The 23,280-nt window shown below is 45.8% G+C and overlaps 1 pseudogene; it reads right to left on the bottom strand.

The window, feature by feature from the left end:
- Positions 1–16,306: 16,306 nt before the first annotated feature.
- LOC140419357 (uncharacterized) overlaps positions 16,307–23,280 on the bottom strand; it is a 34,460-nt pseudogene continuing 27,486 nt past the window's right edge.

Genomic DNA, 23,280 nt, shown 5'->3' with positions numbered 1-23,280 from the left:
GAGAGGGGGCAGCATGGAAGAGGTGGAGATGGTGTCCTGCAGAGGAACGAGCCTGGGGGCGCTGGTGACGGCACCGCTGCCGCTCTCGCCGACAAGGTACACCACGAGCCCGATGGTGGCGGCAACGGTAAAGATCTGGGGGCAGTGGAGACGGCACAGGGGTGCGACGGGAGCCTCGGTGTGGTCCCCAATCAGAGACAACCATAGGTTTGTCCCGGGAAGGATGGACGGAGGGTTTCAGAGCTGGCATCGGGCAGGGATTAGAAGAATGGGGGACCTGTTCATTGACGGGACGTTTGCAAGCTTAGGGGCGCTGGAGGAGAGGTTTGGGCTACCCCCGGGAAACGCTTTCAGGTACATGCAAGTGAGGGCGTTTGTGAGGCGGCAGGTGAGGGAATTCCTGCTGCTCCCGGCACAGGGGATTCAAGACAGGGTGATCTCGGGTGTATGGGTCGGAGAGGGCAAGGTGTCGGCGATATACCAGGAGATGAAAGAAGAGGGGGAGGCTTTGGTAGAGGAGCTGAAGGGTAAATGGGAAGAGGAGGGGCTGTGGGCCGATGCCCTAAGTAGGGTTAATTCCTCTTCCTCGTGTGCCAGGCTTAGCCTGATACAGTTTAAGGTAGTTCACAGAGCGCATATGACGGGGGCGAGGTTGAGTAGGTTCTTTGGGGTGGAGGACAGATGTGGGAGGTGCTCAGGAAGCCCAGCGAACCATGTCCAAATGTTTTGGTCATGCCCGGCTCTGGAGGGGAGTTGCGAGAACATCTAAGGTAGTGAAAGTCAGGGTCAAGCCAAGCTGGGGGCTAGCACTATTTGGAGTAGCGGACGAGCCGGGAGTGCAGGAGGCGAAAGAGGCCAGCATTCTGGCCTTTGCGTCCCTAGTAGCCCGGCGAAGGATCTTGTTAATGTGGAAAGAGGCGAAGACCCCCAGCGTGGAAGCCTAGATAAATGATATGGCAGGGTTTATCAAATTGGAGAGGATAAAGTTTGCCTTGAGAGGGTCTGCGCAGGGGCTCTACAGGCGGTGGCAACCGTTCCTAGACTATCTCGCGGAGCGTTAGATGAAGGTCGGACAGCAGCAGCAACCCGGGGGGGGAAAGAGGGGGAAGGTTTTTTTTCCTGGGGGACATTTGAGCAAGAAAATACATGAATGATCCGGAAAACTGATATGTATGGGAGGAATCCAATGTCCAAAGTTCTGTACCATATTGACTTGCCATGTTCATGTCTTGCTATGTGCGCTTTCTTTCTTTTTGTTACGGGGGGCGGGGTTTGTTTGTATGGTTGAAAATTTTGTTAAAAAATTCTTAATAAACATATTTAAAAAAACGTCTTGTTCAAACTATAACAATTGAGTGAACTGTTTACAAACACTAGTGGATTGGTTGAAAATAATTCCAAGTTCTAATATGAGATCACCTGAAAGTCTATGAATTGTCTGCATTGGGTGGAGCCCATGTCGCCTCATGTGAGGATATCGGTGCGAGTGTGCAGATGTGATTTGGCAAATGTAAAATATCAAGAAATGTTTTGTGAAATTCACTTTGTAGGTAATCTGCGACTCCCGAAACCAAATTTAAACAGTCCCAGCTCCCCATACCTTCCATGCTGTCTCCCCTAGCCTTGCCATCCAGGGATGGTTTTGCAAACCTGCCTGTGTATCTGCCCCAGCAGTGTTTGATTATACTAACCCTGTGCTGTACCTGCCCTGAGAATGTTTGATGATATCGTGTAACTGGAGCTTTACACTGTATCTAGCCCTGTGTTGTACTTGCCCGGGAGTGTTTGATGGGGACAGTGTATAAGGGGATTTCTTCTGTATCTAACCCCGTGCTGTACCTGGCCTAGGGGCTTTTGATGGGGATAGTGCAGGGGAAGATTTACGTTGTATCCAACCTTGTGGAGTGTTTGATGGGAACAGAATCGAGGGAGATTTATTCTGTATCTAACACCATTTTGTATCAGCCTTGGGAGTGTTTAATGGGGCAATGTAGAGGGAGCTGTGCTGTAAGTTTGGAGAATGGTTCAAGCTGGCACTTGGTACTCAGATTTTCCAGTACAGACACCCTTCACTTTAAAAATAACATTTCATTCAGAGATAAGAGAAACCATCACCGGTCCCCCCCCCCCCTTACCACACACACACACCCCGCAGGCCCAGAGGGACAGTGAGTCCTGAACATTGTTGTACAGTCCTGCTTGATATTTTATATGAGCCCTTTTTCCATTTCATAAAATCCCTATTGTGCAGATGGAGGCCATTCAACCCATCGAGTCTGCACCGACCCTCCAATACGGCACCCCACTCCTCCACCCTATCCCCAGAACCCCACCTAACCTTTGGACACTCAGGGGAAATCTTTTAGAATGGCCAATCCACCTAACATGTGCGTCTTTGGACTGTGGGAGGAAACCGGAGCACCCGGAAGAAACCCACGCAGACAAGGGGAGAAATTGCAAACTCTACACAGTCACCCAAGGCCAGAATCAAATCCCCTCCCTCTGATCTCCAGTCAGCCTCTGTACGAATGTAAAGAGCCCCAGTTTCTCTAATCTCTCCTGGAAACTGAAGCCTCTCTTCCCTGGGATCATCTCAGTGAATCTCTTCTCCACCCTCTCCATGGCCTTGACATCCTTCCTGGTGTAAGATCCCCAAAACCTGATCTAATATTCTAACTGCAGCCTAACCAATGATTTGTAGAGGTTTACATGACCTCTGTCCTTTTGTGCTCCACACCCAGAATTATAAAACCTTGGATCCCATGTGTTTTTGAAACACTTTATCAACTTGTCCTCCCACATTTCAAAGTTTGTGGTATCTGAACTTGTTTTCGGATTTTGGAGACATTAATATAACATGGCTGAAATACATTGACATCCAATGTCTGATATAATGTGTTCATGATGTGGAGATGCCGGCGTTGTACTGGGGTGAGCACAGTAAGAAGTCCAACAGTGACTTTGTCTACATATATATATATATATATATATATATATATATATAATATATATATATATATGTTTCTGGAACATACCTCTTCATTCACCTGAGGAAGGAGCAGCGCTCCGAAAGCTAGTGTTTGAAACAAACCTGTTGAACTTTAACCTGGTGTTGTAAGGCTTCTTACTGTGATATAATGGGATGTTATGGGAGATAGAAGTTTAGTCTGAGTTAGAAACTCAAGCAGGCGCTTCACTGCAGACAGGTCACCGTGGAAACGCTGATAAGACATACCTTCACTGCAGACAGGTCACCGTGGAAACGCTGATAAGACATTCCTTCACTGCAGAAAGGTCACCATGGAAACACTGATAAGACATTCCATTCCACAGAATCGACTCATTGGAAACTTTAGTGGATCGGGGAGAGGACAGAGTTTGTCTGTTATTAACCTAAACTTAAACCAGAGTGAGCAACAGAATAGATTAAATTCTGATGCATAATGTTTCTAGCTACAATAATGGAACTATCAGAAATAATAGAATTAACAGGCAGGGTAGTTTAGGGAGAATGAGGATGTTACTGAAGAAAAGTAACTGCTGGGAACATACATACATAGAAGATAGGAGGACGCCTTTTGGCCCTTCGAGCCTGCTCCGCCATTCATCATGATCATGGCTGATCATCCAACTCAATAGCCCAATCCTGCTTTCTCCCCATTGCCTTTGATCCCATTCTCCCTGAGTGCTATATCCAGCCGCCTCTTGAACATATTCAAATTTTTATCCTCAACTACTTCCTGTGGTAATGAATTGCACAGGCTCACCACTCTTGTCTCCTTATCTCTGTCCGAAATGGTTTACCCTGAATCTTCAGATTGTGACCCTTGGTTCTGGACACACCCATCATTGGTAACATCTTCCCTTCATCTACCCTGTCTAGTCCTGTTAGAATTTTATAAGTCTCTATGAGATTCCCCCCTCATTCTTCTGAACTCCAGTGAGAACAATCCCAACCTAGTCAATCTCTCCTCATATGACAGTCCCGCCATCCCTGGGATCAGTCTGGTAACACACCCTCGGGAGCAAGAACATGCTTCCTCAGAGAAGGAGACCAAAACTGCACACAATACTCCGTGTGGCCTCACAAAGGCCCTGTACAATTGCAGCAGCACATGCCTGCTTCTATACTCGAAACCTCTTGCAATGAAGTCCAACATACCGTTCGCCTTCTTTACTGCCTGTTGTATCTGCATGCTTACCTTCAGAGAATGGTGCACAAGGACACCCAGGTCCCAAAGCACACTTCCCTCTCCCAATTTACAACCATTCAGGTAGTAATCTGCCTTCCTGTTTTTGCTTCCAAAATGAATAACCTCACACTTATCCAAATTATACTGCATCTGCCATTGATTTGCCCACTCGCCCAACCTGTCCAGATCAGACTGTAGGATCCCTGCATCCTCGTCACAATTCGCCCTCCCATCTAATTTGGTATAATCTGCAAACTTTCAGGATGTTACATTTGTTCCCTCATCCAAATCATTAATATATATTGTGAATAGCTGGGATCCCAGCACCGATCCCTGTGGTTCCCCACTAGTTACTGCCTGATAATTTGAAAAGGACCCATTAATCCCTACTCTTTGTTTCCTCTCTGCCAACCAGTTTTCTATCCACCTCAATACATTTCCCCCAATCCCATGCGCTTTAATTTTGCGCAATAATCTCTTATGCAGGACTTTGTCAAACGCCCTCTGAAAGTCCAAATATATCATATCGACTCGCTCCCCCTTATTGCCTGTACTGGTTACCTCTTCAAAGAATTCCAACAATAATAAATCAAATCATCGTTCAGAAAAGCACAGACGATAAATGAGGAACTGATCTTAAAGACAATCTCTTGTAGTTTGTCTGGAGGGGGATGTAATGAGTCAGTTTTAATTGGGTTTTTACATTTGTTCATGGGATGTGCACATTACTGGATAGACCAGCATTCATTGGCCACCCCAAATTGTCCTTGAGATGGGGGCTGCCTTCTTGAAGTGAAAATTTGAGGTTACTATCAGATCAGTTGTGATCTTATTGAATGACGGGCAGGGTTGAGGGGCTGAATGACCTACTTCTGCTCCTATGTTTGTATGTTCATTGCAGTCCATGTAGCAGGGGGACACCCAAAGTGCTGTTAGGAAGGGAGCTCCAGGACTTTTATCCAATGGTCTAATTCCAAATCAGGATTGTTTGTGACTAGGAGAACTTGCAGGCGGACGTGGTCCCATGTACCTGCTGCCCTTGTCCTTTAGGTGGTAGAGTTTATGCTAAATTGCCCCTTACTGTCCAAAGATGTGCTGGTTAGGTGGGGTAATGGGAGTTACAAGTATGGGATGGGGCAGTGGGAGGAGGGTGCTCTTCAGAATGTTGGTGCACACACGATGGGCTGAATGGCCTCCTCCTGCACTGTAGGAATTCTATGGTTCTGTGGAAGTTAGAGGTCGTGGGGTTGGAAGATGCTGTTGAAGGTTAAATGATATACGTTTTCTATGTGAACAAATAATCATATTAAACAGTGGAACTCACGTGAGGATATGGATTACTGACATCTAGATCAATGTATTGCTTGCAGAATCCTTAAAATCAGAGAGGTAGTATTTTAGAAACAATCCCGGTGATAGCAGATATCCCATTGCTGTTGGCAAGACCAATGTAAATATTTAAAATGGAGGCCATAGGTGGCTGGAGGATGATGCACATGTGGAATTTGTTAGCTATCTGAGATAATAGTGAGGGGAAAGGAAGAGGCCTGGAAAGCAGCAGACATGTTGTTCCAGGAAAAGTGGGGTCTGGTTGTGCAGATGTCAGGTTTGACACAGTACACGGTCACCCTGTGGATGGATTTGTTTATTGTCACGTGTACCGAGTTACAGTGAAAAGTATTTTCCTCCAAACAGATCATTTCGAACATGAAAATAAAATAAAATACATAATAGGGTGACACAAGGTACACTATGTAAATACATAGACACCGGCATCGGGTGAAGCATACAGGAGTGTTGTACTAATCAGGTCAGTCCATAAGAGGGTCATTTAGGAGTCTGGTGACAGTGGGGAAGAAGCTGTTTTTGAATCTGTTGGTGCGTGTTCTCAGACTTCTGTATCTCCTGCCCGATGGAAGAAGTTGGAAGAGTGAGTAAGCCGGGTGGCAGGGGTCTTTGATTATACTGCCCACTTTCCCCAGGCAGAGGGAGGTGTAGATGGAGTCAATGGATGGGAGGCAGGTTCGTGTAATGGACTGGGCTGTGTTCACGACTCTCTGACGTTCCTTGCGGTCTTGGGCTGAGCAACGCCCTGTACAATTGTGGCAAGACATCCCTGTCCCTGTACATAAATCCTCTCACTAAGAGGTCCAACAGACCATTTGCTACTTTACTGCCTGCTGTATCTGCAATGCTTACCGTCAGTGACTGGTGTATGAGGATACCCAGGTCTCATTGCACATTCTTCTCTCTTAATTTATAGCCACACAGATAATATTCTACCTTACTGTTTTTCCTACCAAACCTCACAATTATCCAAATTATACGAACCTGCCATTCATTTACCCACTCATCCAAATCACATTGAAGGATCTCTGCTTCCTCCTGATCACTCATCCTCCCACCCAGCTTTGTGTCATCTGCAAATTTGGAGATATTACATTTTGTTCCCTCATCTAAATCATTAAATGTACATTGTGAATAGCTGGTGTCCTAGCACCGATCCCTGCGGTATCCCACTGGGCACTGCCTGCCACTCAGTAAAAGACCTTTTTAGACATAGAATTTACAGGGCAGAAGGAGGCCATTTGGCCCATCGAGTCCTCATCGGAAAGACCAACCCACCTAAGCCCATACCATCCACACCTAACCTTTTTTGAACACTATGGGCAATTTAGTATGGCCAATCCACCTAACCTGTACATCTTTGGACTGTGGGGGGAAACCGGAGCACCCGGAGGAAACCCACGCAGACACGGGGAGAACGTGCAGACTCCGCACAGCTAGTGACCCAAGCCAGGAATCGAACCTGGGACCCTGGAGCTGTGAAGCAACTATGCTAACCACTGTGTTATTTCCTGACTGCCAACCAGTTTTCTATCCATCTCAATACACTACCCAATCCAATGCGTTTTAATCTTGCACGCTAATCTCTTATATGAACTTTGTTGAAAGCCTTCTGAAAGTCCAAATAAGCAACATATACTGGCTCCCCCTTAATCAGCTCTACTAGTTGCATCCTCCAAGAATTCCAGATTTCTCAAGCATGAATTCCCTTTTGTAAACCCATGCTGACTGTCTGATGCTGTCACAGACTGTGAATCACTTTGGGATGTTCAGAGGGTGTGAAAGCTGTGAAATAAATACAAGAACTTTCACCTCCACATATATCCACAGGGGAGTTCTCCTGGTGCAGTATGACCAACATTTGTGTTTCAACTAACACCCAAAGAAACACTGGATTAATCAGTCACTGGTCTGCTTGCTGTTTGTGGAATCTTAGTTTGCACAAACTGGCTGTGGTGAAACAATAACAACCTGTATTTATATAACACAATTAATGTAATAAAACATCCCAGGGTGTTTCAGCTAACTTGGAGAAAGTAGGCGGTCAGCAGTTTAGTCAGAGTGGGATCGAGGGAGAAGGCAGGTCTCATGGACAAGAGAATATAGAAGGAGCTAAAAGAGAGGAGAGAAACTGGACGATGATGCGAGTTCAGGGCTTGCACAAGCCGGACCTTTAGGATGCAATTTGGCCCTGTGGGAAGGGAGAGAATCAGCAGAGGCAGCTGATTGACTGTCTCAATCTTAGTGACAAAGAAGCTCTCGGAGCGCCTCCCACTTGTTGGAGGTGAGCATGGAGGAGACAGGGCAGAGGGAGAGCACCTATTTCACAAGTTCATAAGATATAGGAGCAGAATTGAGCCATTTGGCCCATTGGGTCTGCTCCGCCATTCGATCATGGCCGATCTTATCCTGGCCGTAACTCCACCGTGCTGCCCATTCTCCAAAACCCATCACCAATTAAAAATCTGTCTAACTCCTCCTTCAATTTCCTCACTGTCCCAGCATCCACCACACTCTGAGGTAACGGATTCCAATTCACCACCCTTTGAGAAAAGTAGTTTCTCCTCAAATCTGTTTTAAATTTGCTACCTCTTATCCTAAGAGTCTGACCTCCCATTCTAGAATGCCCCACAAGTGGAAGCATCAGCTAAAAAAGGAACAAACTTGTATGAGAGTTATTAAAATATTCAGCACACTGTGTATTGAAAATAAAACTGATCTATTCTTCATAGAGAAATATTATTTTAATATAAATTTAGTGTACCCAATTATTTTTTCCAATTAAGAGGCAATTTAGCATGACCAATTCACCTACCCTGCACAGCTTTGGGTTGTGGTGGGGGGAGATGCACACAGACATGGGGAGAATGTGCAAACTCCACACGGACAGTGACCCAGAGCCAGGATCTAACCTGGGACCTCAGCGCCGTGAGGCAGCAGTGCTAACCGCTGCACCACAGTGTTGCCCCTTTATACAGAAAATTAATCATTCTAACCGGGTTGGCCTTTAACATTAGCAGAAACAGATTCAATGAACATGGTTCAATCCTGGATGTGATTAACAACAAAATCCAGTCACTGCGGCTACTTGTGAATTTGCTGGTGACTCAGCAGGGTGGACGGCTGGGTGAATCCCTTCCCACCCTGGGAGCAGGTGAATGGCCTCTCCCCAGTGTGGACTCTCCTATGTTTCTGCAGGGTGGATGAATCAATAAATCCCTTCCCCCACACAGTGCAGGTGAATGGCCTCTCCCCAGTGTGAATACGCTGGTGAACAGTAAGTTGAGAAGCTCGTCTGAACTCAGTTCCACAGTCAGAGCACCTGAATGGCCTCTCGTCGGTGTGAGAACGCTGATGGAGCATCAGGTTCCCAGCACTTTTATAGCATTTGCTGCAGTCTGGACATTTAAAAGGTCTCTCGCCTGTGAACTCGTTGGTGTGTCAGCAGCATGAATGAGTGTTTGAATTTCTTCCCACACTTGGAGCAGGTGAACGGCTTCTCCCCAGTGTGAACGCACTGGTGTGCAGTGAGTTCAGAAGATCGCCTGAACCCAGTCCCACTGTCAGAGCACCTGAACGGTCTCTCGTCAGTGTGTACACGTTGATGGGATATCAGTTCCCAGGAACTTTTAAAGCACTTCCCACAGTCTGAACATTTAAAAGGTCTCTCCCCAGTATGAACACGTTGATGGCGTATTAGCTCCAGGGAACCTTTATAACACTTCTCACAGTCTGGGCATTTGAATGATTTTGTGTCTGTGTGAACCTGCTGGTGTCTCTGCAGGTGCTGAGACCGAGTAAATCCTTTCCCACATTCAGAGCAGGCGAATGGCCTCTCCCCTGTGTGAACTCGCCGGTGTCGCAGCAGTCCTGATGATTCAGTGAATTCCTTCCCACACTCTGAGCAGGAGAAAGGCCTCTCCCCAGTGTGAACTCGCTGGTGTGTCTGCAGACTGGATAACCGAGTGAATCTCTTCCCACATTTTGAGCAATTGAACGGTCTCTCTCCAGTGTGAACTCGCTGATGTACAGTGAGGTCAGACGATCGCCTGAACCCAGTCCCGCAGTGAGAGCACCTGAACGGTCTCTCGTCAGTGTGAACACGTTGATGGGACATCAGTTCCCAGGAACTTTTGACACAGTTTTATGGTTTCTCCACTGTGTGAACTTGCTGGTGTGCAGTGAGATCTGGTGATGAATTGAACCTCTTTCCACAGGATTTGCAGTTGGGGCATCTGAAAAGTCTCTCTCCAGTGTGAACTCGCAGGGTGAATGACCGAGTGAATTCCTTCCCACAGGATGAGAAGTGGCCTCTCCCTTCTGTTACTGCACCGATGAGTTTCCAGCAGAGACAGGGACCCGAATCCCTCCACACAGTCCCCACATTTCTCAAAACATCTGATGATATTCAGATCCTGATGTGATGTTTGGTTTGAGTTTTCCACCCACAAATCCTCTTCTTCTAATCCTCTGTGAAATTGACTTAAAACAGAAAATAGGGAGTGAGAGAGAGCCCACAAAAATTCAAAGGCAGGTTGTGAAATTGAGTTGAATCAATCTGGTCATTTGTGGGGCCAGCACTACCTAAAAATGACCATGAAAATGGCTGGATTATTGTAAAAACCGAACTGGTTCATTAAGATCCTTCAGGGAAGGGAACCTGCCTCCCAGTCTGGACCTACACAAAACTCGGACCCCTATTGGATCATAAGAAATAGGAACAGCAGTAACATATTCGGCCCATCGGGTCTGCTCTGTTAATTACTCTGATCGTAGATGGCTTTGGTCTATTAACTCCACTTTTCTGCATCTCCCCAACTCCCCTTACCCCCTGAGAGATCAAAACTCTCCATCTCAGCCTGAAGTATATTCAATGATGGAGCATCCACAAACCTCTGGGATAGACAATTCTACGTGACGAGAGAGAAAAAATGTGAGAGAAGTGGGAGAGAAAAAGATTGAGAGGTGGGAGAGAGACAAGTGGTTGGGAAAGACAGGGTATAATGGAGAGATATTTTATAGATGTTAAACTGAACCACCATTTGACAATCTCCCAACCCCTCAACATCCACCACATAGAAGGGTCAGTCTAGCAAGCGAATATGAACAACATCATCTCCAAGATCCCGATCAGGTCAAACACCATCCGATCTGTCTGATGTCCAATACTGCATGAGCACACATTTCCTCCAGTTTAATATTGGGAAGACCAAAGCTGTTGTCTTTAGTTCCCAGTATAAACCACACTCCCGAGCCAATGACCCCATTATTCTCCCTGGGAACTTTCTAAGGCCAAACTAAACTATTCACAACAATTCCCAAACTGAGATTCTGACCAGATATTCAAATCATCACCAAGACCAACTATTTCTGCTTCAGTTAAATCGCTCAATTCCACTCTGCTGCTGAAACCATCACACATTCTTTTATTACCTCTAGATTTAACAATCCTAAAGCACTCCCAGTCGGCCTCCCACATTCAACCTCCCTGTATTCTGGAGGTCATCAAAATCTTTGCTGCCTATGTGCTTAGTCACACCAAGTCGTGTTCCGCCCCTGTGCTCGCTGACCTACAAAGGCTCCAGTTTAAGAAATCACTCCATCCTTGGTGTCCATTCCCCAGTTTCCAAGCCTATAAATGCTGGAATTTCCTCCCTAATCCTCTCCCCTCTATCTTCCTTTCCTACTTTAAAATATTCCGTAAATTCTATATCCTTGGCCAAACCTTTGACAATCAGTCCTCAAGTGTCCCTACATACTTCTGTGCCAAATGTTGCTTTATAAAATTCCCATGAAACACCTTGGAATGTTCCATGACATGAATGATACGATATAAACACACATTGTATGAGACAAATATTGCTGTTCCTTCAACATTGTTGCATGAATAACCTGCAACTACCTATCGAACAACACTGTGGGAGCAACTTCTGCAGCAGTTCAAGAAGATCAGTCATCAACTTCTCCACAGGTAACGGGATGGGGAATATTTGCAGCTGGTCCTGTGAGTGAAAGCACAGGGGAGTGGGACTAACTGCTTTGTTCTGGCAGAGAACTGGCACTAACAGGAAGGCTAAGCAGTCTTCTTCTGTAATAGTAAGAAGTCTTACAACACCAGGTTAAAGTCTAACAGGTTTGTTTCGATATCACTAGATTTCGGAGCGCTGCACCTTCCTCAGGTGAATCTTCTGTAATGTAATCATTCAATGATTCTACGACTTAACGAACAAGAGACAAACATTGGAAGCCAGGTACTAACTTCTGGAATTCATGCCAAATGCCCCAAATAAAGATGGCGCAGCACATGCGCCATGCTGCCCATTGCCCCCTACAAAGATGGCGGCCGCACTGCTCGCTGTTATCTAAAGATGGCGGCTGCAACATCGGTCCCAACAAAGGGCCTCGATGTTTTTATTTGCGGATGAGGCCTTCGTCCGGTGTTTATGAAACCTTCTATTCCTGCACCAGGTATTCATGAAGCCTCCCTCCTCACACGCCGGCTGCATTTAACCTCACTCGCCCGCTATCTTAATTAGTTCATCTCTGCCTGCAGCTCCTGCACATCCCATCCGAACACTTCCAACACCCGCACTGCGCATACTCCAGTAAGAGAGACACTGCGCATACGCCAGTAAGAGAGACACTGCGCCTGCGCAATGGTCTTCTGGACTGAAGCTGGGGCATAGCCACCCTCTCGGTGAATGCTGGGTAACCGCATCGCCATGGGCAAGCCCCATTGTCCAATATAAAATCATCCATCGCCGATTACGATTTCAGAGATAGATATAAAACAATTAAGTCAGCTGATACAGCATCCGAGCGAATGGGATCTGCTCCATAGTTCTAGCCTAGATTTGATTAAAAGCAGAGTTGGTCAGATGCCAACTCATTTGAACCTCAGCAGACAATGTGAACAGGTGTCTCTTTTCTCACAAAGAGAATATTAAAACATCACCTTCGCACTAAGAAGCAGTGACTGTATATTAATTGCTTTGGACTTTCAAAGCTCAAGTGTTAACAGGTAGAAAAATTGAATAAATCTATTTGCATATATGAAGTTCCATGGTTAAAGAAAAGCAAAATACTGCGGATACAATAAATATGAAATAAAAATAGAAAATGATGCCAATACTCAGAATTTGTACAACTTCCAGGTCAAACCTTAAATTGAAGTGATGTGTCACAGCTTTGAAGAAACTGGTGGGCATCAATATGATTCACAGCAATGGCATCTGCAGTAAATGCAGCACCAGGAATATCAGCTCAGAGTTGTTGAGCTGTCGCCTGAACTATAGAAATTAGACTGGGGAAGGAGAAAGTTTCCTGGATAATTTGATCCAGAAAGTCGTAAATTACATAATTTATGATTTAATCTATGGTCAGGGTTAGGAGGATCATAGAATCCTACAGGAGGCCATTCGGCCCATCGAGTCTACACCACCCCTCTGAAAGAGAATCACACCTCGACCCAAATCCCACACTATCCCCGTAATCCCACCTAGGGCCAATTTAGCATAGCCAATCCACCTAACATGCACATCTGGGACTGGTTTAGTACAGTGGGCAACCCGCTGGCTTGTAATGCAGAACAAGGCAGCAGCATGGATAAAACAGAAATCAAACATTCCCATTTGGTTCCAGGCATTCGCAGATTTTATTAGTTTCTTCTCCATTTTGACCCATTATAAAGTGCCTGATGTTTTCTCATTTCAAAATGATCCCAAATCCAAATAACAGTGTTTGCTCCTTAGTTTTATAGAACAGTACAGCACAGAACAGGCCCTTCGGCCCTCGATGTTGTGCTCAGCAATGAAAACTAAAAATCCCTACAATTGGTTTGTCCAGTCCTTGAAGATGCACTGAAAACCTTCAAGGACCAAGGTTCATTAAATTGCCGTCTAAACAGTTTTTGGCGACGTCTCGCAACACCACACACACGACCACTCAGAGTTCCCCAGCTTTACTACTACTGAAGAGGAAGCTGAGAACGACATGTGATCAACATTTGCCCCGAGACGTCTGAGATAGTGGAACACAATCAGCAGTCACAAACCTGAAGAGAAGGTAATCCCAAAAAGCACTCGATTGTACAAGGAGAGCAAGTATTTGTGCACAGCTGTACTACCAGCGAGAAGTGGGTTCCTGCAATTGTATTGGCAATACCATAATAATCATGGGGGACTTCAACATGCAGGTGGACTGGGAAAATCAGGTTGTTAGCAGATCCCAAGAAAGGGAATTTTTGGAGCAACTTGTGGTAGAGCCCACTGGGGAACAAGCAATTCTGGATTTGGTGATGTGTAATGAGGCAGACCTGATTAGGGAACTTAAGGTGAAGGAACCCTTAGGGGGCAGTGACCACAATATGATAGAATTTACCCTGCAGTTTGAGAGGGAGAAGCTGGAATCAGGTGTAACGGTACTACAATTGAATAAAGGTAACTACAAAGACATGAGAGAGGAGCTGGCCAGAGTTGATTGGAAGGGTAGCCTAGCACGGAAGACAGTGGAACAGTAATGGCAAGAGTTTGGGGGGATTATTCGGGAGGCACAACTGAAATTTTGTTCATGTTTAGTTTATTTCTCGACAGCTCGTGTGGTCGAAACCCAGGGACCACCCTGACTGTTTTATAGCTCGCTTTTTAAAATGAACATTTGATTATCCTCCAAAGCTTCAAATACATTTGCTTGAAATTTCCCAAAACATGACCATGGGCCTGTGGATTACTGGTCTAGTTGGAGGACAATATCACTACGCTATCACCTCCCCATATAAAACCTTTCGTCCATGTTGTCACCAGAGTGTTGTTGGGTTGAAATTAGAATCAATCACTTCAAAATCACTTTCCTGTCTAAAATTATTATTTCTCTCTCAAAGGCCTGGTGCAACATTTACTCAGACAAACCAACGACAATTGGTTTACGTATCCAACTGAATCAGGGTTATAAATGTTTTGTTTTAAAACCCGTGCTGGAGTCTTGTTCTGAGCAGAGATCACAGGCCTGTCCTATAATTGTCAGCCAGCAAGCTGTTGTGAAAGCTTTATTCAAGATAGATTGAGTGTGAGCTTTTGCCATAACATATAATGACTTTCTTGAGATTTAAAAGATTAATACATGGTTATTTCTTGAGGTCGATTCCATTCCCGTGCTGAGGAGATTTCTGTACGAAGTCTTACAACACCAGGTTAAAGTCCAACAGGTTTGTTTCGATGTCACTAGCTTTCGGAGCGCTGCTCCTTCCTCAGGTGAATGAAGAGGTCTGTTCCAGAAACACATATATAGACAAATTCAAAGATGCCAAACAATGCTAGGAATGCAAGCATTAGCAGGTGATTAAATCTTTACAGATCCAGAGATGGGGTAACCCCAGGTTAAAGAGGTGTGAATTGTCTCAAGCCAGGACAGTTGGTAGGATTTCGCAGGCCAGATGGTGGGGGGTGAATGTAATGTGACATGAATCCCAGGTCCCGGTTGAGGCCGCACTCATGTGTGCGGAACTTGGCTATATGTTTCTGCTCGGCGATTCTGCGTTGTCGCGGGTCCTGAAGGCCGCCTTGGAGAATGCTTACCCGGAGATCAGAGGCTGAATGCCCTTGACTGCTGAAGTGTTCCCCGACTGGAAGGGAACATTCCTGCCTGGTGATTGTTGCGCGATGTCCGTTCATTCGTTGTCGCAGCGTCTGCATGGTCTCGCCAATGTACCACGCTTCGGGACATCCTTTCCTGCAGCATATGAGGTAGACCACGTTGGCTGAGTCGCACGAGTATGTACCGCGTACCTGGTGGGTGGTGTTCTCACGTGTAATAGTGGTATCCATGTCGATGATCTGGCACGTCTTGCAGAGTTTGCCATGACAGGGTTGTGTGGTGTCGTGGTCACTGTTCTGAAGACTATTTGTCTATATATGTGTTTCTGGAACAGACCTCTTCATTCACCTGAGGAAGGAGCAGCGCTCCGAAAGCTAGTGACGTCGAAACAAACCTGTTGGACTTTAACCTGGTGTTGTAAAACTTCTTACTGTGCTCACCCCAGTCCAACGCCGGCTTCTCCACATCAGGAGATTTCTGTACCTGACAGGAGGGATAGCATTTGGAGACTCTCGATTCTCGACCAATTCCCATTCACTGTTGGATAATGGAGGTGTCACTGTGTGTAATGTACAACTTAGTAAGAATTGTCAGCAAGGTTAATCAGCACTTTCTAATTGAAGATGCTAATCAGTGGCACATTTCAGTGGCACATTTCAGACACTGAAATGTAGAGTTCTTACCAAAAGTCAATTCAGGAATTACCTGATCAGCGTTTCTGAATTCTGGGGAAAGATCAGACAGCAGTTGTGAAAGGGGCACCACAGCCCCGTGTACGCAATCGGCTGTAGATCCCCAATATTAAACTCTGGTCCAGTTATTAACTTTTATTTCTTTATTCTTTAAGGGGATGTGGGCATCACTGGCAAGGCCAGCATTTGTTGCCCATTCCTAATTCCCCTTGAACTGAGTGACCTCGAGGCCCATTTCAGAGGGAAGTTAAGTGGCAACCACATTGCTGTTGATCTGGAGTTGCATGTTGGCCAGATCAGATAAGGATGGCAGCTTTCCTGAAAGGACATTAGCGAACCAAATTTGTTTTAAAAAAAAATCGATGCTGGGTTCATTGTCATCATTAACTGAGACTAGCTTTCCAGATTTTGTAACTGAATTTATATTATCTCAGCTACTGCTGAATTCAGTCTTAGAATCAGTCTTAGAGATTCAGTCTTAGAATCAGAATGGTGACGCCACAGAAGGGGGCCATTTGGCCCATCGAGTCCATGCAAGAGCATGTGTGGGAATTTGAACCTATGTCCTCAGAGAATTAACCTGGGCCTCTGGATTACTAATCTAGTGACATTACAACAACACCACCATCTCCCCTGAATAACCTTGAACATCAGCAGAAACAAACTCGAACTGTCGGAATGAACATTGTTCAGTGTGATTAACAGCAGCATTAACAACAGAATCCAACTTCACTTGTGAACTCGCTCATGTGTCAGCAGGTTGGATAACTGAGTGAACCCCTTCCCACACTCAAGGCAACCAAATGCCCTCTTCCCAGTGTGAACCCTCTGGTGTGTCAGCAGGGCAGATGACTGAGCAAATCTCTTCTCGCACACAGAACAGGTGAATGGCCTTCCGCCAGTGTGGATTCGCTGGTGTATCAGCAGCTGAGATGACTGAGTGAATCCATTCCCACACAGGGAGCAGATGAATGGTTTCTCCCTGGTGTGACCTCGCTGGTGCAGTGAGGGCGAATGACTGCCTGAAATTCGTTCCACAGAATGAGCAGCTGAACCGCTTTTCCAGTGTGTGAATTCTCTGGTGTGACTGGAAGATGAATAATGCAGTGAATCCCCCCACCCCCCAACACACACTGAGCAGGTGAATGGCCTCTCTCCAGTGTGACTGTGGCGATGAGTTTCCAGCTCCGATGGGTAATTGAATTCCTTCTCACAGTCCCCACATTTCCACGGTTTCCCCATGGTGTGGCTGCGCTTGTGTCTCGACAGGCCGGATGAATGGCTGAAGCCTCGTCCACGCACTGAACATGTGTAGGGTTTCTCACTCTGGTGAACGGTGCATTTTCGCTCCATGTTCAAATTCCGATGATAGGTGTCAATAAATGGAGCAGCTGTCAGATCTTGAAATGATGTTTCTGATGTCTGACTGCAAATCCTCTCCTAATATCCTGTGGAATTGATTTTATAAAGAAAACAAGGATGATAGAACTGTAAAGAGGCCTGTAAATCCCCGTCCCACACACTCTCCCTCCTCCTTGGGCTGAAATCCAAACCCATCTCACCATCTGCACTCTTTCCTCCACTCCCAGTTTTCTCCCTCCCTCTCCTCTGCCTGGGTTCAGTTCTCCAGCTCCTGTCCGCAAACTGACAATAAAATCAGTGGGTCTTATTGGGGGTTTGGGGCCTCCAGCGGGTGTTTCTGAATCTTCCCCGCCCACCTGCCAAGGTTTCCGTCCTTACCAGAGATCAGAGTCCTCATTGATTTGAGTGCAAGGTGTAAGCTCTTATTTATTGTCCCCCCTCCCCCATCCTCTGATGTGAACCATCCTCCAGTGGCTGAAGCAGGATGGTGACCGTTAACCGCTTCCACTGGGCAGAAGATACGAAACTCTGAGAACACACACCAACAGATTCAAAAACAGCTTCTTCCCCATTGTTACCAGCCTCCTGAATGGCCCTCTTATGGACTGAACTAATCTCTCTATGCATCTTCTCTATTCTTGTAGCACTGTACTCCATGTGCTTCACCCATTGTCCAGGTTTATGTATATACGTTGTGTATTTATTGTATGCCCTATGTTTTCCATGTATAGAAAGATCTGCCTGGACTATACGCATGACAATACTTTTCACTGTACCTCGGTACATGTGACAATAAATCTAAATCTACACAGTGTCAAAGACTGTTTTCCAAAGTCACCGATTTACTTTGGCAAAACTTGAACTTTCTTCTTTTATTGCACAGAAATTATTGCAGTGTTTTGGGGAAGATGTTGAAGGCACAAGCATGATATGTTGGAATGATTCCCTTAATATGGAGAGTATTAATGCTTCTGTGAATTGCTTCAAATTTTTATAAACATAGTGAATGTGCTCTATAAATGCAAGTAGTTACTGTTGATTATGGATGATCCTTGTTTGCCATTCCAGGCAGAAAACGCAAGGATACACTCACTCTGCAAAAAGACTATTCGCCAGCTAATTGTGGATTCACGGGGTCGTCCATTTACTGACACAATAACACAGAAACATTGGAGAGGGACCATTCAGATATTACACATGTCCAAAGGGGTTCACTCACCATTTCCAATTGTTAACACTCCAATTTTCAAAGACGAAAGGATTTGATTCATGATTCGCTGTGCAAATATTTTGCACAGGGAAAAGCTTCATTCGTTAACCCCCGTTTACTGACCATTAATGAGTTTACATCTGTTCATCGTCGTTGGTTCTGATATTGTTGCTGTTACAATAACCAGGATGGAATTATGGTGTAGATCCCTTGAGATTCTGTACTAATTCATTCATTTTATATCCTGGCCCACTGGCTCTCAGTAAGATCATTAACTTGTTTTTTAATCTCTCCATTCAGCATAAAAAATCACTATAAACTAATGGAGACATTCAATGACGGGACTATTACACAGCATTCCCCGCTGTGGCGAATATCCCCGATCCACAGCACAGGACACCAGAGCGCAGGAGGAGAGAATATTCTGAATTATACTGGAATTTGAGGAACATAAAGACCAGGATTGAACGGCGGAGCAGACTCGATGGGCCGAATGGCCCAATTCTGCTCCTATTTCTTATGTTCTTTTGATCTCTATTCTTCACTGATCCTCAATCCCCTTCTTTCCTGTAAATATGATGTGGAGATGCCGGCGTTGGACTGGGGTGAGCACAGTACGAAGTCTTACAACACCAGGTTAAAGTCCAACAGGTTTGTTTCGATGTCACTATTTTTTTTCTCAAGCTTTCTGTTCTTGGTCCTCTTGGTCTGTTCTCTCCTGTAAATAATGGAAGGAACGTGCACTTCGTTTTATCTACAGTTTTGGTTATTGACACTCATGCCCACGTCTCCATCTCAATACAATAAAATATCAGTGTAAACGAATGGAGACTGCCAATGGCGATATATATACCCAACATGCCCCGCGATGGAGAATATCCCCCATCCATACAGAAGAGACCAATGCGCAGGCGCAGTGCCAGTGATGGCGATGACCAGAATCTTGTTTGTTTCGGCCTGCGCCAGGTCAGAGGCGGCGAAAGTGCGGAGGGAGCGACGGAGCCGGTGGGTAGAGGAGGACTACATTGTAAATACTTTGCGAATTACCTAATACCCGAATAGGAAGCTCCTGGTGCTGCCTTTGTACCGGCCTGTTCAACCTCTCAGTGACCGGCCCGGGTTACCAAGGACAATGTGCAACAGAGCGCATGCGCGGTGATCTCTGTCCTGTCAGCGGGAGGAGAGGATGTTGTGAATTTCTCTCCTGGACTGACAGGGATGGATTCTGGAAACTTCTTTTACAGGGGTTTAGAAAGGGAGGATTTACACACAGAAATCTCAAACCAAGAGACATGTTTGTCTCATTTGAATTTCTATCCTGGACCAACAGTGACGGTTTGCTTAAGCATAGAGATTGAAACGATTAGAGAAGATTGGCTAGTTGGGGTTTTTCATTTAGAAAAAGGAAAATTTGCAATCCCCTGATGAAGGTCTTCAAAATTTATGAATGAATTGCAGGAATAGATGTGGGGAGACTGTTTCAATTTGTGGGAGGTTCCTAAACTAGAGACATGAATACAAGATAGGTACTGACAAATCCACAGGGAAATAAGCAGAAATGTGTTTCCTCAGAGTGGTTAGAATGTGGAACTGTGTCAAAAAGCTGAAGATTCTTTCAAATGGAAACTACATGAGAAAATTAGAGCGATGAAGATAAACGGATAAACTGATGAGATTGGATGAGGCAGGTGGAATTGGATGAAGATAGGAGAAGCTTAATCACTAGGAGAAGCTCATTGAGCCAAATAACCTATTTATGTTTCATTTTCCAGGGTATTTGAACGGGAGGATTTGTAGACAGGAAATCTTATCATAGAATCATAGAATTTACAGTGCAGAAGGAGGCCATTCAGCCCATCGAGTCTGCACCGGCCCTTGGAAAGAGCACCCCACTTAAGCCCACACATCGAACCTATCCCCGTTACCCAGTAACACCACCTAACTTTTTTTGGACACCAAGGGCTATTTAGCATAGCCAATCCACCTAACCTGCACATCTTTGTACTGTGGGAGGAAACCGGAGCACCCAGAGGAAATCCACGCAGACATGGGGAGAACGTGCAGACTCCACACAGGCAGTGACCCAAGCCGGGAATCGAACCTGGGACCCTGGAGCTGTGAAGCAACTGTGCTAACCACTGTGCTACCGTGCTGCCTGAGGACCAGAATATCATCAGCCTTTGAATGTGGAAGGAGAATGTTATTTCTGTCTGTGGGAAAGGATTTGAAAGAATGGAGTGACTGCAAAAGCACTGAGATACACTCACACTGAGCGAGAGTGTCCCAGTGAGCTGACTGTGGAAAGAGCTTTAACCAGTTATACAGCCTGAAACAAACATCACACCATTTACAGTGGGGGTAAACTATACAAGTGATCTGTGTGTAAACAAGACACAAAGTGATCATCCAACCTGGAGAGACAACGGCAGCATGGATAAACCGTGGAAATGTAGGGACTGTGGGAAGGGATTCACTTATCCATCCACACTGCAAATTCATCAATGCAATCACACTGGAGAAAGACTCTTCATCTGCTCTGTGTGTGGGAAGGGATTCATTAATTCATCTGACTTTCTGACACACCAGTGGGGTTACACAGGGGAGAGACCATTTATCTGATCCGAATGTTGTAACGGATATGCTCGCTCATCCCACCTTCTGATACACAAGCGATTTCACATTGGGGAAAGACCGTACACTTGCTCTGTTTGTGAGAAAGGTTTCACAAATTCATCTGATCTTCGAACACACAAGCAAGCTCATGCTGGGGAGAGGCCATTCACCTGTTCCATCTGTGGTAAGAAATTCACTCGGTCATCACTCCTCACTGCGCACCAACGTGTTCATACTAACAATAGACCATTTAAATGTTCTGACTGTGAGAAGAGCTTTAAAAGCAGATGTGAAATGCTGACACACCAATGTGCACACACTGGTGAGAGACCGTTCACCTGCTCTGAATGTGGGAAGGGATTCGCCTGTTCATCCAACTTTCTGAGACACCAGCGAGTTCACACTGGTGAGAGGTTGTTTACCTGCTGTAAGTGTGGGAAGGGATTTGCTCAGTTAAACAACCTGGTTAGACACCAGCGAGTTCACGAGTGACTGCAGGAGTTGAATTCTGCTGTTATTGCTGCTGTTAACCACGTCCCGGACTAAACCATGTTCATTTTGACTTTTGGTGTTTCTGCTGATGTTAATAATTATAAGTGCTTAGTACTCTTGTTATTCCTCAAATAAATCAGCTTTGTGTTAAACCCATTGTTGTAGATTTTTGTCTTTGCTACCTTAGTGTTTAACATCACCTGGCAGGAACTCAGAAAGGACGATCTGGGGGAGGTTTGTACAGCAGGAAGAGAATTTAAGTCTGGGCACAATCCAGGAGATGATGGTCATCTACAACTTGTTTCTAATGGAAAAACCTAACACAGTATTTATATGAGCAGCACAGTAGCACAGTGGTTAGCACTGTGGCTTCACAACTCCAGGGTCCCAGGTTCGATTCTGGCTTGGGTATCTGTGCGGAGTCTGCATGTTCTCCCTGTGTCTGTGTGGGTTTCGGCCGGTGCTCCGGTTTACTCCCACAAGTCCCGAAAGATGTGCTGTAAGGTAATTTGGACATTCTCAATTCTCCCTCTGTGTACCCAAACAACGCCCGAATATGGCGACTAGGGGCTTTCCACAGTAACTTTTTGCAGTGTTATTGTAAGCCTACCTGTGACAATAATAAAGATTATTATTATATTCAATCTAGTTTTTGGATTTTTCATTTTGTACAGTTTACACGGTCTCCGTGATAGCACTTAGCTCCTCGGGGGCCTCTGCATATCTCCTGCCTACCCTTAGGATCTCCCCCACTAACCTCTCCCTTTCCCTGCCCTCTCTCTTCTCCCTGTCAGCCCTGATGGAGATTAACTTTCCCCTGACCACCACCTTCAGCGCCTCCCATACTACCCCCACCTGCACCTCCCCATTGTCGTTGGCCTCCAAATACCTTTCAATGCACCCCCGCACCCCTCCTAATCCGCCAGTAATCCCACATCCAGACGCCACAGCGGGCGTTGGTCCCTCTCCTCTCCCAACTCCAGCTCCACCCAGTGTGGGGTGTGGTCTGAGATAGCTATGGCTGAGTACTCCGTTCCCTCCACTTTCGGGATCAGCGCCTTGCTCAAAACAAAAAAATCTATCTGGGAGTAGGCTCTGTGTACGTGGGAGAAAAAAGAAAATTCCCTGGACAGGGGCCTAGCAAATCTCCACGGGTCTACTCCCCCCATCTGGTCCATAAACCCCCTAAGCACCTTGGCCGCAGCCGGCCTCTTCCCCGTCCTAGATCTGGAGCGATCTAATGTTGGGTCCAACGCCGTGTTGAAATCCCCCCCCCCCATTATAGAACATCGAACATAGAACAATACAGCGCAGTACAGGCCCTTCGGCCCACGATGTTGCACCGAAACAAAAGCCATCTAACCTACACTATGCCATTATCATCCATATGTTTATCCAATAAACTTTTAAATGCCCTCAATGTTGGCGAGTTCACTACTGTAGCAGGTAGGGCATTCCATGGCCTCACTACTCTTTGCGTAAAGAACCTAACTCTGACCCCTGTCCTATATCTATTACCCCTCAGTTTAAAGCTATGTCCCCTCGTGCCAGCCATTTCCATCCGCGGAAGAAGGCTCTCACTGTCCACCCTATCTAACCCCCTGATCATTTTGTATGCCTCTATTAAGTCTCCTCTTAACCTTCTTCTCTCCAACGAAAACAACCTCAAGTCCATCAGCCTTTCCTCATAAGATTTTCCCTCCATACCAGGCAACATCCTGGTAAATCTCCTCTGCACCCGCTTCAAAGCCTCCACGTCCTTCCTATAATGCGGTGACCA

Source organism: Scyliorhinus torazame, chromosome 5 (genome assembly GCF_047496885.1).
Source record: "Scyliorhinus torazame isolate Kashiwa2021f chromosome 5, sScyTor2.1, whole genome shotgun sequence".
NCBI classification, from domain to species: domain Eukaryota; kingdom Metazoa; phylum Chordata; class Chondrichthyes; order Carcharhiniformes; family Scyliorhinidae; genus Scyliorhinus; species Scyliorhinus torazame.
The sequence above is the reverse complement of the archived record's forward strand: the minus strand, read 5'-3'. Positions and strand labels throughout refer to the sequence as shown.